Below are 15,088 nucleotides of genomic sequence, written 5' to 3' on the forward strand. Positions count from 1 at the left end.
ATGTGCACAATCTAAATATTCCCAGAATACCGATCAAAAAAAAGTTACCGAAAGAAAGATTTACATATTCTACCCGGACTTTCACAAATGCAGCAAATCCCAAAGCTCAACAAAGCCCATGAAACGCATTTTGAAGTGTTGGAAAAAAGTAAAATGAGCAGCCAATCTGAGATCAATGAAAATGCTAAAAGTTAGGAGCAATAACATGTGATCTGCTGGCTTGTTATCACATATTTCCATGAGGGTTAAAATGCAGTTAAAACTTTCTCCCAGTTGCATATTTTAGCATTATTCTCCAACCTGTTATGACGTCCTCGTGACAATAATAAACTACACTAAACAAATATGCACGATGAGAGGGGATCTTATTGAAACATATAAGATTTTTAAGGGATTGGACACGCTAGAGGCAGGAAACATGTTCCGATGTTGGGAGAGTCCCCAACCAGGGGCCACAGTTTAAGAAGAAGGGGTAGGCCATTTAGAACGGAGATGAGGTAAACCTTTTTCACTCAGAGTGTTGTGAAGCTGTGGAACTCTCTGCCTCAGAAGGCAGTGGAGGCCAATTCTTTGGATGCTTTCAAGAGAGAGTTAGATAGAGCTCTTAATGATAACGGGGTCAAGGGATACGGGAAGAAAGCAGGAATGGGGTATTGATTGTGGATGATCAACCATGATCACGGTGAATGGCGGTGCTGGCTCGAAGGGCCGAATGGCCTACGCCTGCACCTATTGTCTATCGTCTATTGAAATGGAGCGATATGGATCATGTGTAGGCAGGTGAGATACGTTTATTTTGGCATCATGTTTGGCACAGACAGACATTGTGGGCTGAAGGGCCTGTTCTTGTGCTCTTACTTTTCTATGTTCTATGCTCAGCAATCTTGATGTTACAATTTGGGGATTTTGAATGTTATTTCAGATGGTAAATACAGAATGCAAAGTCAGGAACGCAATCTGACAAATCAAAAAATAACTGCAGATACTGAAAATATGAAATAAAGAATAACACAAAATGCTGGAAACACTCGTGAGGTACTCAGTTGAAAGAGAAACGTACATTCCATAGGAAGGAAAGTGTAAGAAAATAACTGCAGATGCTGGTACAAATCGAAGATATTTATTCACAAAATGCTGGAGTAACTCAGCAGGTCAGGCAGCATCTCAGGAGAGAAGGAATGGGAGACGTTTCGGGTCGAGACCCTTCTTCAGACTGATGTCAGGGGGGCGGGACAAATGAAGGATGTAGGTGGAGACAGGAAGATAGAGGGAGAACTGGGAAGGGGGAGGGGAAGAGAGGGACAGAGGAACTATCTAAAGTTAGAGGTCAATGTTCATACCGCTGGGCTGCAAGCTGCCCAAGCGAAATATAGGAAGGATGTCATTAAGCTGGAAAGAATGCAGGGCAGATTCACGAGGACCTTAAAAGGTACGTTAAGGCACTGCTTAAGGGGATTGCCAGGACTCGAGAGCGTGAGCTACAGGGAGAGGTTGGGCAGGCTAAGATTTATTTCTAAGAGCGCTGAAGGATGAATAGATAGGGTAAATGCACAGGATCTTTTTCCCAGGGTAGGGGAATCAAGAACCAGACGGTATAAATTTAATCCTTTGGGGGGGAAAGATTTAATAGAAACCTGAGGGGCAACATTGGTGTGGTGGGTGCATGGATGAGTTGCCAGAGGAGGTAGTTGTGGCAGGTACAATAACAGCATTTAAAAGACATTTGTACAGGTACATGTATTCACAGGGCGCTGTAGATGCAAGTTTACAAAAAAAGAGACATACATGAGTAACTCAGCGGGTCAGGCAGTGTCTCTGGAGAACATGGATATTTGACATTTCCCAGTCTAAAACATGACATATCCATGTTCTCCAGGGATACTGCCTAACCCGTTGAGTTACTTCAGCACCTTGTGTCTTTTTTGGACAAGTACAGTGATAGGAAAGGTTTAAAGGCATATGGGCCTGATGCGGGCCAGTGGACCCGTGTAGATGGGGCATTTTTTATCGGCATGGTTGAGTTGGGCCTAAAGGCCTGTTTCCGTGCTGTGTGACATATTCTGGAAATCAGTCTGAAGAAGGGTGTCGACCCGAAACGTCACCCATTCCTTCTCTCCAGAGATGCTGCCTGTCCCGCTGAGTTACTCCAGCAGTGTCTACCTTCGATTGAAACCAGCAGCTATAGTCCTTTTCTACACGTTCTGGAAATGAATGATTGCTCCAGCAGGTTTTGACTGCTTTATAAACATGACAGCAAGCGCAAGATAGAAAGCTTCAGAAAAATCAATGCAAGGGGGGAGGTTCAATGGTTTCCCAAGAGATTAACAACATTCCACAGCTCTTGTCTGAAGCCACATCTATTTTGTGCAGTCCTCATGAGGGGGAAACAGAACTGAATCTCGTTCAGTGGCTCAGAATGTCTCAAAGGGCACATCTGACATAAGCACTGCAGGAGACTTCTTCACAGCTCTAATATCTTCATGAATATATTGAGGCTCAGCATATAGACATGCATCTCCAAAGAGGAAGAGATGATTTTAGGAATAATTTAAACGTCATTTATCCAGGTTCTCCAGAAATGTTGCCTGACCTATTGAATTACTCCAGCACTTTGTGTCTTTTTTTTGTAACCCAGCAACTGCAGTTCCTTGCATACGCACTGTATCATCCCCCCCACCCCCTTTCCTCCCTTTCCTGTGCCCCACCTGGACTCATATCCATTCTGCCTCTGCCCGTCCCCTCTACTTCCATCTTCATTCCTTCCTTTAGCTACACAATTTGAAACTCTTCAATCCTTTTGTCTTGTACATTCTGGCCTTTCATCTCCAGCCTTTGTCCAAACTTCTGCCTAAACAGCCCCCTCATCTGTATCCACCCATCACTTGCCAGGATTCTTGCTGCCCCTCCTCACTTCTGGCATTCTTGCACCCCCCCTCCCCACCATCCCCCCCAAGAAAGATCCCGACCTGAACAGATCACCTATCCATGTTCTCCAGAGAAGGGGGGGACCTCATTGAAACTTACTGGATAACGAAAGGCCTGGATTGGGTGACTGTGGGGAGGATGTTTCCACTCGTGGGCGAGTCTAGGACCAGAGAGCACAGCCTCAGGTAATATGACGTACTGTTAAAATGGAGTTGATGAGGAATTTCTTTAGTCAAAGGGTGGTAAATCTGTGGAATTCAATGCCACAGATGGCTGTGAAGGCTAAGTCATTGGGTCATTTTAAGGAGGAGATTGTCAGATTCCTGATTAGTATGGGTGTCAAGGGTTATGGGGAGAAGGCAGGAGAAGGGGGTTGAGAGAGAAAAATAGATCAGTCACGATTCATAGGTTCATAAATTATAGGAGCAGAATTAGGCCATTCAGCCCATCAAGTCTACTCCACCATTCAATCATGGCTGATCTATCTAAACCTCTCCACCCCATTCTCCTACCTTCTCCCCATAACCCCTGACACCCATACTAATCAAGAATGATTGAATGGCAGAGTAGACTCGATGGGCCAAATGGCCTAATTCTGCTCCTATGACATAAACATATTGTGCTGCCTGACCCGCTGAGTTACTCAAGCACATTGTGTCTTTTTTGGAAACCAGCATCTGCAGATCCTTGGTTCCCCACGTGTTTGCTTCAACTTGTAATCATTCATTGTAATCTCTAACAGCGATCAAACACATCATTAATGGGAAATTGTTTCAAATTATTAGTTCTACTGATTTAGGAATTATCACTTTTATTTTAATTGTTCTGAGACTTGACAAGCCTTACTGAGAAAACAACACTTACAAATCAAAGTCGCTGCAAAGAGATCTCATTATTAAATTACTGGTAATCGGTTTGCAGCCCTAACTGCGATGTTTCACACACACTGCTGAGGTTTCATGATTTTAGTCAGTCTGACTAGAGCCATCTTTAAACAAGAGCTGAGTCTTCCTTGACCTCCAGGATTTAGCATAGTTTAGTTTAGAGATATAGCATGGAAACAGGCCTTCCGGCCGACCATGTGTAGGAAAGAATTGCAGGCGCTGGTTTAAATCGAAGGTAGACACAAAATGCTGGAGTAATTCAGTGGGACTGGCAGCATCTCTGGAGAGAAAAAATGGGTGACGTTTCGGGTTGAGACCGTTCTTCAGACTTTCGGCCCGCCAAGTTCATGCCGACCATTGATCACCCTGGTTCATAAGTACACAAGTTCAAAAGATCTAGGAACAGAATTAGGCCATTCGGCCCATCAAGTCTATTCCGCCATTCAATCATGGCTGATCTACCTTTCCCTCTCAACCCAATTCTCCTGCCTTCTCCCCATAACCCTGACACCTTTACAAATCAAGAATCTGTCAATCTCCGCCATAAAAGTTAAACGTTCTATGTTATCCCACTTTCGCATCCACTCCTTATACACTCGTGGCAAATTGTAGAGGCCAATTAAGCTACAAACCCGCACGTCTTTGGGATATGGGGGGAAACCGGATCACCCAGAGGAAACCCACATGGTCATAGGTAGAACATGCAAACTCCACACAGAGAGCATCAGCCGAGGTCAGGATCGAACCTGGGTCTCTGGCGCTGGGAGGCAGTAGCACTACTAGCTGCGCCACTCTGTCCCGAAAAAACGCTTTAAGACTTCTGCCATCAGGTCTTTTAAAGCCCTTTGTCTACAGTTATGGAATTGGAGGTTGAAATCAAAGCATGGCATAGAACTGTTCACTTAGAGCTATCTCAGCTAATCCTCTATCAGCTGCTTTTTTATATTCTTCAATTCTCAAAATAAACCTAGCTCCACATTAAGTGCTCATTTCCTCCTCTATAGGCAGTTGTTATTAAAGAATCTCGTGTTTAATAAACTTCTCTGTGGATTTTTTTTTTTGTCAAAGTCGTTCCTTCATTCTTCCGGTAATCCTCTGTTGATATCCCTCTCATTGCATCAACACCAGAAAGCAATCTCTCACCATTCACCACCCTGAAGTCTTTCAGAATTGTTAAACCCCAACAAATAGCCTCTTTAGTGAAACAGCAAAAAAGCCGTTGATCCTGTTATTTTTTCAGGTTAATGTTCGATTTAGTCTTCATGATAAGATGCTGGTCGTAACCAACAATGATCTCCTTCAATTCGCCTTCCAACATAGGCTTGGGACAGGAAGGAAAGGAAAATTTAGGGCGGCACAGTGACGCGGCGATAGAGTTGCTGCCTTACAGCGCAGGAGACCCTGGTTTGATCCTGACTACGGTTGCTGTCTGTACGGAATTTGTACCTTCTCACTGTGACCTCATGGATTTACCCCGGGTGCTCTGTCTCCTCCCACACCCCAAAGATGAACAGGTTTGTAGGTTAATTGTGTTCGGTAAGTTGGAAAATTGTCCCTCGTGTGTGTAGGTTGGTGTACAGGGAGTGATCGCTATTCATCATGGACTCGGAGGGCCAGTTTCCACGCTGTATCTCTAAAGTCTAAAGTCTAAAATAACCTTTTATTAGTCTAGAATGAAAGGAAGTGAGTAGCTAAATTAAATATTAGTCCTTACAATAAACATACAAATAAATTGCAGATTGAAAATAATTATTTGGGATTAGTCTTCACAGTAGAAGATCTAAAAACATCTTAATGATGAGAGAGAAAAAACATCAAAGGGCTCTCGGGAGAGAGAAACTAAAAACAATCATTCTCATTAGAGGGAAAATATTTTAGCAACTAAAACAGGAATAGAATATAGCCACTTAGCAGCACTGGGGGCAAAATGCATTCTTATGAAAAGTTGCCAAACTGTTTTGATATCGACAGATGTTGCCTGACTGATTGATTGATTATTTGATTGATTGTTTGAAAGATACAGCAGGTAAACAGGCCCTTCGGCCCACCGCGTCATCGCCAACCATCGATCACCCATTCACACTCGTTCTAGTTTATCCACTTTCGCATCCACTAGGGACAATTTACAGAGGTCAATTAACCTACAACCCCACATGTCTTTTGGCATCTGTTGAGAGTTTTTCCAGCATGTTTTTGCTTTGAATTCATATTTTCAGCATCTGCAGTTTTTTTTGATATTCAATTTCCTGGCAAACTAGTGGAGCCAAGGTTGTACAAATCTTCTGGATTTGCAGAGACAGTTAATGCATTTCTTATCATCGTCAAACATTCCCTGGCGTTTGGAGTGGAACAAAGGTTGGGAAAATTGCAAACGCAACGTCACTATCCAAGAAAAAGAGGAGGCAGGACCATTAGTAATTGATGGCTAATTTGCCCGATATCTGTAAAAGGGAAAATGGCAAGGACCTTACAGAGACAGAGACAGAGAGAGTCTGAATAGGCTGTGACTGGTTATCCCTGGAGCAAAGGAGGCTGAGGGGTAACATTAGTTTTAGTTTTGGTTTTAGTTTTAGAGATACAGTGCGGCCCACCAAGTCCCTATCGACCGGCGATCACCCCATGCACCAGTTCTATCCAAAACACAACAGGGGCAATTTACAGAGGCTAATTAAACTACAAACCCACACGTCTGTGGGATGTGGGAAGAAACCAGAGCACCAGGAGAAAACCCTCGCTGCCACGGGGAGAATGTACAAATCTGTACGGACTGCACCCATAGTCAGGATTGAACCCGGGTCTCTGGCCCTGTAAGGCAGCAACTTTACTGCTGTGGCACTACGCTGGCATTAATGAGGTTCATTAGCTCAAAGAGTCATTTTCCCTCAACCAAGCCAACTACCAAAACCCCAAATGATAACTACCCCGCATACTAGCACTTGGTCTGTCCCACTCTATGCCCTGACAATCATGTACTCATGCAAAGGCGATTTACAAGGATTTTGCCAGGACTCCAGGACATGAGCTATAGGGAGACATTGGGGAGGCTAGGGCTTTATTCCTTGGAGTGCAGGAGGCTGAGGGGTGATCTTATAGAGGTGCATAAAATCATGAAGGGAATTGATAGGGCAAGTGCAGTATTTTAGAGTATTTTACCCAGGGTAGGGGAATCAAGAACCAGAGGACATGGGTTTAAGCTGAGAGGGGAAAAATTTAATAAGAATCCAAGGGGCTGTTTTAGATAGAGATACAGAATGGAAACTGGCTCTTCGGCCCATCAAGTCCACGCCGACCATCGATCACCCATTCACACTAGTTCTATGTTATTCCACTTTCGCATCCACTCCCTACAAACTAGGCGTAATTTACAGCAGCCAATTAACATGCAAACCCGCAAGCCTTTGCGATGTGAGTAAATTGGATAGGTATATGGATAAGAGGAGATTAGAGGGTTATGGTCTGAGTGCAGGTAGATGAGACTAGGTCAGAGAGAGTGGTCGGCGTGGACTGGTAGGGCCGAACGGGCCTGTTTCCGTGCTGTAGTTGTTATATGGTTATTTGGTTATATGGGAGGAAACCGGAGGACCCAGAGGAAACCCACGCGGTCACAGGGAGGACGTGCAAATTCTACACAGGCAGCACCCGAGGTCAGGATCAAACCCCGGCCTCTGGCACTGAGAGGCAGCGGCTCTATCAGCTGTGTGGGTGATCAATGGTAGGCGTGGACTCTGTGGGCTGTAGGACCTGTCCACATGCTGTATCTCAAAAAGAAAAAGGCTCTTTGCGAAATCTCTCTTTGACTGGAAGCAGCCTGATTAATGCTTAAAATAAATTGTGTCGGAGCTGTGACGAAGCTATTGTCGCCTGAATAAGCTGCAAGCAGCAGTCATTTTGTTGGATCATCCAACTTATCCGTTGAAAATTGAGGCTCTCCAAGGCCACACCACAACAGATGTGTTCAGACTTCTCTCCCAGTCACGATTCCTCATCAGGTAAATCAAAGTGTTGTTAAGATCCCCATTGCAGGATTTCTGCCAAAGGCCCCAACCAAGTTCCGTGTACCCTCACTCACATCCAATCAATTGGTATAATTAGCACTGTATCAGACTGCAGCCTTAATATCTCATGCTTAACAGCTTCAAAAATAACAATCAGTATCTCTGATATCTCTAGGCAGCTCGTGAGAATAAAGGACTTCTATCCAATGTTGTGATTTAATTAAAAAGCTTTTGTGAAATGGCAGATGGAGTTATAGATTTATTTATATCAAATGTTAATCATTCAGGAGGCAAGGTGTTATTGAAAATTCTACTGTTCTCTGCATGAGAAATAAAGTTTAACTCTTTCAATATCAAAACGGTTCGATAATATCCAAAGAGCTTTGGCAGGTTAGCAACCTATTGGAACCGATCTGCAGGTAAATGTTCCTAACGGTGACTTTGAGGGATTTAGCTAGAAAGATGCAGCAGGGAACCAGGCCCTTCAGCCCACTGATTCCATGCCTGCCATTGATCACCCATTTACACTATTCTTACATTAATCTAACCCAATTTTATTCTCTCCATTCCCACCAGATTCTACCATTCATCGATATCAGAGGCAATTTATAGCGGCAAATTTATCTGCCGACCCACACGTCTTTGGGATGTTGGAGGATACCCAAGTGGTCACAGGGAGAATGTTCAAGGTGAGGATCGAACCCAGGTGTCTAGTGCAGCACCTCAAACTGCGCCGCTGTGCCAGCCTTCCTTATGTCTGCTCAGCAGTAGTCAACATTTTTAAAGAAGGGTCCTGACTCAAAACGTCATCTGTCCATTCCATCCACAGAGGATACCTGACCTGCTGAGTTCCTCCAGAAGTCTGTTTTGTTCTCAAAGTCCCAACATCTTCAGTCTTTAGAATTTGGAATTTGGAGATGCAGTGCAGAAACAGGCGCTCTGGCCCACCGAGTCCTTGCCGACAAGCAATCACCCTGTACACTAGCGCTATCCTACACACAAGGGACAATTTACAATTTTATCAAGCCGATAAATCTACATCTTTAGAGTGTGGGAGGAAACCGAGCACCTGGAGAAAACCCACGGGGTCACTGGGAGAATGTGCAAACTCTGTACAGACAGCACCTGTAGTCAGGATCGAACCTGGGTCTCTGGCGCTCTAAGGCAGTGACTCTACTTCTGCGCCACCATGCCGCCCTAAATTAGCCACCATAAATTGCCTCTAATGTGTAGGCGAGTGGTAGAATTAGGAGGGGACGGAGAGAATAAAGATGGGTTAGATTAAGTGTAAAAATAGTGTAAACGGGTGATCGATGGTCAGCATGGAGTCATTGGGCTGAAGGGCCTGTTTACATGCTGCATCTTTCTATCCAAATGACCAGAGACAAGTTCACCTATGTAACCACAGGTGGAACATTCCCCTCTCCAAGTAGGACAATGTCAAAGCAGCACCATCATCTCTTGTCAATGGATGGATACTAACTAATCAACGAACTGGATATGTAGGGAATGGAGGGACATGGATCATGCGGAGGAAGAGGAGGTTAGTTTAAGCAGGCATCATGTTCGTCATGGCCACTGTGAGCCGAAGGGACTGTTTTGTGTAGTACTGTTCTATGTTCTATGCTCTCTGTGTTCCATGTTCTATAAATATACTTCCACCACGTCACATATTATTCATACAAAACTTCCCAAATCACTCCACATGGACATTTACAAAAACATCCGAATATATTCACAGTGTCAGACAGTACATGAAAAGAGAGCAATTTTTTCAGGGCAATGCAATTCCATCAGAAATCATCCATCAATCTAAAATGTTTACGATTTCTCTCTGTGGCTCAATCTGAGGATTCTTTCCACGTGATTCTGTTATTATTTCAGAAGCAGAGAGACAATGAACAGAATAGTCTTACAATCATAGAGTCAGAGAGGCATACAGTGTGGAAACAACTGCTCATACCAAGCTCTGGGCAAGACATTCTGTGTGCTTACCCTTCTCTCCCGAGATGCTGCCTGACCTGCTGAGTTACTCCAGCATTTTGTGAATAAATCTGTGTGCTTACCCGATCTATTCCTCTCTGTGGTCATAAGCAGAGCTCTATGTTAGGACACAGAACATAGAATATAGAACATAGAACATAGCACAGTACAGCACAGGAAAAAACCCTTTGGCCCATAATGTCAGTTCCAAGCATAAAGCAAAGCCCACTCTCATCTGCCTATTCATATGATCCATATACGGTTTCCTCCCACACTCCAAAGATATACAGATTTGTAGGTTAATTGGCTTTGGTAAAATTGTAAATTGTCCCTAGTGTGTGTGTGTAGGATAGTACTAGTGTACGGGGATCGCAGGTCGGCGTGGACTCAGTGGGCCGAAGTATTCTGAAGAAGGGTCTTGACCCGAAAGATCACCCATTCCTTCTCTCCAAAGATGCTGCCTGTCCCGCTGAGTTACTCCAGCATTTTGTGTCTACCAGTGGGCCGAAGGGCCAGTTTCCGCGCTGTATCGCTAAAATAAACGAAACTGGACAAAGGGTAAGGAAACAGATCCCAGTCTTGCTGACAACACCCACCTCCCACGAATGAATTTAAGAAGAAATCCATTCTTTAAAAACAAATGGCATTATAAAATTTCATGAATACAGATTATATTTGCAGGTGTTCAATAACAAATCACTGAAGTTTTAGCAAATTTAATTAAGTCGTAAAACCAAAGGATGAGGAGTCTTAAAATTAATTTATAGATAGTTAGTGGTTTAATAAGTATGTTTTATAGATACATGGATTTAAAAATACACTTGACAGAACTGATAGACAGAGCTTCAAGTCAAGAATAACATTGCACAATAAAATTGCAGAGTAAAAATGATATTTGTTCAGTCGAGGTGGGAGAATTTTAGATTTATGTGTTTACTAGACGGGCATGGACCCGTTGGGTCCAAATCTCTCCTGCGGGCCGGGCAACCCTCCGTGCAAACCTCTCCTGCAGCCAGCAGCAGGAGAGCTCTCCTCACCACCCCCACCCTCATTGGCCGCCACTCCCTTCACTCGGGCGGGTCTCGCCCCCCTCCGAGTTCCCAACTGCGCAGGTGCGGACCTTCTCCCATTGTGACGCCGAAAACGGAGGCAGGCGCGGCTGACGGGCAGGGAAAGTGAAACGGAATTTATTAAAGTTTAAAAAGTGATTTTTTAAGTTTAAAAGTTAAAATATAACAATCATCTGAACCCCAGTACAATGGTGAGTAAGGTGGGCCTAAAATTGTTGCGCTATCGTGTACTGTTTTGGCTGTACTTCGAGAACAAATATATTCACAAGCCCACAAACACACAAACAAGATGAGAATTTTAGAGACAGACAGACAGACAGACAGACAGACAGACAGACAGACAGACAGACAGACAGACAGACAGACAGACAGGCAGGCAGGCAGGCAGGCAGGCAGGCAGACAGACAGACAGACAGACAGACAGACAGACAGACAGACAGACAGAAAGACAGACAGACAGACAGACAGACAGACAGACAGACAGACAGACAGACAGACAGACAGACAGACAGACAGACAGACAGACAGACAGACAGACAGACAGACAGACAGACAGACAGACAGACAGACAGACAGACAGACAGACAGCTGTAAATACATGTTGTGCATGAGAAGGCTGTTTCAGCCCAGTCTTTGGTGTAATATTAGTTGAAGAGGAGGCAGAAGACGACAGTTGAAGATACAGAAAGAAGGCAGCACAGTGTTGCAGCTGGTCGGGCCCTGTCCCACCACACCAGAGTGCCAGGTTCAATCCCGACCTCGGGCGTTCTTTGCATGGAGTTTGTATGTCCTCTCTGTGGCCGTGTAGGTTTCCTCTGGGTGCTCCGGTCACCTCCCGCATCCCAAATACGTGTGGGTCGGTAGATTAATTGCTCATTGTAATTTGCCTCTCGTGTGTAGGTGAGTGATAGAATCCGGGGAAATTGGTGGGAATGTGGTAAGAGAAAATTAAAAAAATTGGATTAGTGTAAAAGGTAGTTGATGGTTAGTGTGTAGTTGATGGGAAGAATGGTCAGAGAATTCTGGAGCTCAAGAGTCTCACTGTGTCGTACCTACTGACACCATTTCCAGACTGCTATGGGAGCTGGTAGAAGCAATGTTGCTGGTGGCAATGTTGAAGAGGCATTTACACAGGTACATGAAAAACCAGAGAATAGAGAGATATAAACCATGCACAGTTTAAGTTGGCATCATGGTCGGTGCAGACATTGTGGGCCGAAGGGCATGTGCCTACACTGTACTGTTCTATGCTCTATGACTCCAACCCAGTTTGTAGGGAATTGAGATGTATTTGGCCTGGTAAGTGGGTGGTTGGAATTGGCACAATGTCTTTTGGAGTGTAGGGGGAACATCGGAGGTCGAGGACATTTGGTAGGAAGTCCAAACCTTTTTCCCAGGTGGAAATGCCAAAGATAAGAGGGCACAGCTTTAATGTGAGAGGGGAAAAGTTTATACAGAGGGTGGAGGGTGCCTGCAACATGCTGCCAGGGGTGGTGGTGGAAGCAGATACAGTATGACAGTGGTGTTTAGAAAGCTTTTAAATAGACAAAAGGACGCACAGTGTTGGAGTAACTCAGCGGGCCAGGCAGCATCTCTGAAGAACATGGAAGGGCGACATTCCGGATCGAGACTCATATGGATATGCAGGGAATGGAGAGATATGGATCATGTGCACGCAGAGGAGGTTAACTTAACGGCATCATGCTGGGAATGGACATTTGTTAGCTGAAGGACCTGTTCCTGTGTTGTACAGATCTCCATTCTACCAGTGGCCAGTGACAGAAGTGAGTGGAGAAGGAAAGACACAAAGTGCTGGAGTACCTCAGTGGGTCAGGCAGCATCTCTGGAGAGCATGGACAGGTGACCTTTCGGGTCGGGACCTTTCTTCTGACCAGCATCCGCAGTTCCTTGTTTCTACAGTGAGTGGCGAAGGTTTGTGGAGTGTTCACAGCACCATAGGCAGAATGGTCACTGATTCTGCCAGCAAGATAACATAGCCACAAGTTATCTTGCAATTTAACAAGTCCACATCAGTTATAGGTTCAGAAGTCATAGAGGCAGAATTAGGCCTTTTGGCCCATTGACTCTACTCCACCATTTCATCATGGCTGATCCATCTTTCCCTCTCAACCCCATTTTCCTGCCTTCTCCCCGTAACCTTTGATGCCCTTACTAATCAAGAATATGTCAATCTCCACTTTAAAAATATACAAATACTTGGCCTCTGCAGCCTCTGTGGCACGTGGAATTTCATTGAATAAATGCTACTTATGAACTATTACAAGCAACATTGTTCATTCTATGTCATTTACATCCACTTTCTGGTAATTTATTTCTTTATCAAAGACATTATTCGGCCATGAGTATCACTGGCCTATAAAAAAAAGTAATACCAAAAAGAATTTAAGTCTCATCTTTCCAATTGTGCACATTAATAACGAGAGGATTTATAGCTGTGATGTCTGACATTTCTGGTTTTAAAAGAATGAAAGCAAGTGATCGTGATCTTTTCAATAAGCCATTAGTAAATAGCAGAATCTAATTTGTTGTCTATGTGCTACATGGCATGAATTAATGACTTCACTCCTGGCCAGAGACTGGGATATTTTATTAATCCAACAAGACAGTCACATTGCAAAATTGCTAATCTCTGCACATTTATTTCCTTGTCATTTACATGGACTATTGTTACTGAACATGAGATTTCTGTTTCATGAACATGAAACGATTTGTTTTGAATGCAACAAGCTCTCCTTCGTCAGGAGTATTGGAATAGTGTCCACAGTCACAGTCTTAGAGTCATAGAGTCATAGAGTCATGGAGTCATGGAGTGATAGAGTGATAGTGATAGAGTGATAGTGATAGTGATAGTGATAGAGTGATAGTAATAGAGTGATAGTGATAGTGATAGTGATAGTGATAGAGTGATAGAGTGATAGAGTGATAGTGATAGAGTGATAGAGTGATAGTGATAGAGTGATAGAGTGGTAGTGATAGAGTGATAGTGATAGTGATAGTGATAGAGTGATAGAGTGATAGTGATAGAGTGATAGTGATAGAGTGATAGTGATAGTGATAGAGTGATAGTGCTAGAGTGATAGAGTGATAGTGATAGAGTGATAGAGTGATAGTGATAGTGATAGAGTGATAGTGATAGTGATAGAGTGATAGTGATAGAGTGATAGAGTGATAGAGTGATAGTGATAGAGTGATAGAGTGATAGAGTGATAGAGTGATAGTGATAGTGATAGAGTGATAGAGTGATAGAGTGATAGTGATAGGGTGATAGAGTGATAGAGTGATAATGATAGTGATAGAGTGATAGAGTGATAGTGATAGAGTGATAGAGACATGGACATGGAGTAATAGACTGATAGAGACATAGAGTCATAGTCATAGAGCATAGAAACAGGCCCTTCGGCCCAACTTGCTTATACCAATCAACATGTCCCATCTACACTAGCCCACCTGTCTGCATTTTCCTCATATCCTTCAAAACCTAACCTATCCATGTACCTCTCTCATTGTTTCTTAAACATTGCAATAGTACCTGCCTCATCTAGCTCCTCTGGCATATGTCCACCTCCCTTTGTGTGAAAAAGTTACCCTTCAGATTCCTATTAAATATTTTTGCCTTCACCTTAAACTCAAGTCCTCTGGTTCTCGATTCCCCTAATCTGGGCAAGATACTCTGTGCGTCTACCCGATCTATTCCTCTCATGATTATATACACCTCTCTAAGATCACCCCTTATCCTCCTGCATTTCAAGGAATAGAGTCTCAGCCTGCTCGACCTCAAACCCTCTCGTCCTGGCACCATCCTTGTAAATCTTCACTGTACCCTTTCCAACTTGACAACATCTTTTCTACAACATGGTGCCCTGTACTGAACACAATACTCTAAACGCAGCCTCACCAATGTTTTACACAACTGCAACATGACCTCCCAACATGTATACTCAATACTCTGATTGAAGAAGGGCAATGTGCCCAAACTCTTTTTGACCACCCTATCTACCTGTGACGCCACCTTCAAGAAACTATATACCTGCACTCCTGGATCCCTCTGTTCTACAACACTAGTTGTAGTTAAACTGCTTTACAAGTGCATTGTTAGCAAGGTATAAAAGACATTTAGACAGACATGTGAACACACATAAAATGGAGGTATATGGATTCATAGAGCACAGAAACAGGCCCCTCTCCTCTCAGGCAGAAGATACAAAGGCTA

This window comes from Rhinoraja longicauda, chromosome 6 (assembly GCF_053455715.1).
Source record: "Rhinoraja longicauda isolate Sanriku21f chromosome 6, sRhiLon1.1, whole genome shotgun sequence".
Taxonomy (NCBI): domain Eukaryota; kingdom Metazoa; phylum Chordata; class Chondrichthyes; order Rajiformes; family Arhynchobatidae; genus Rhinoraja; species Rhinoraja longicauda.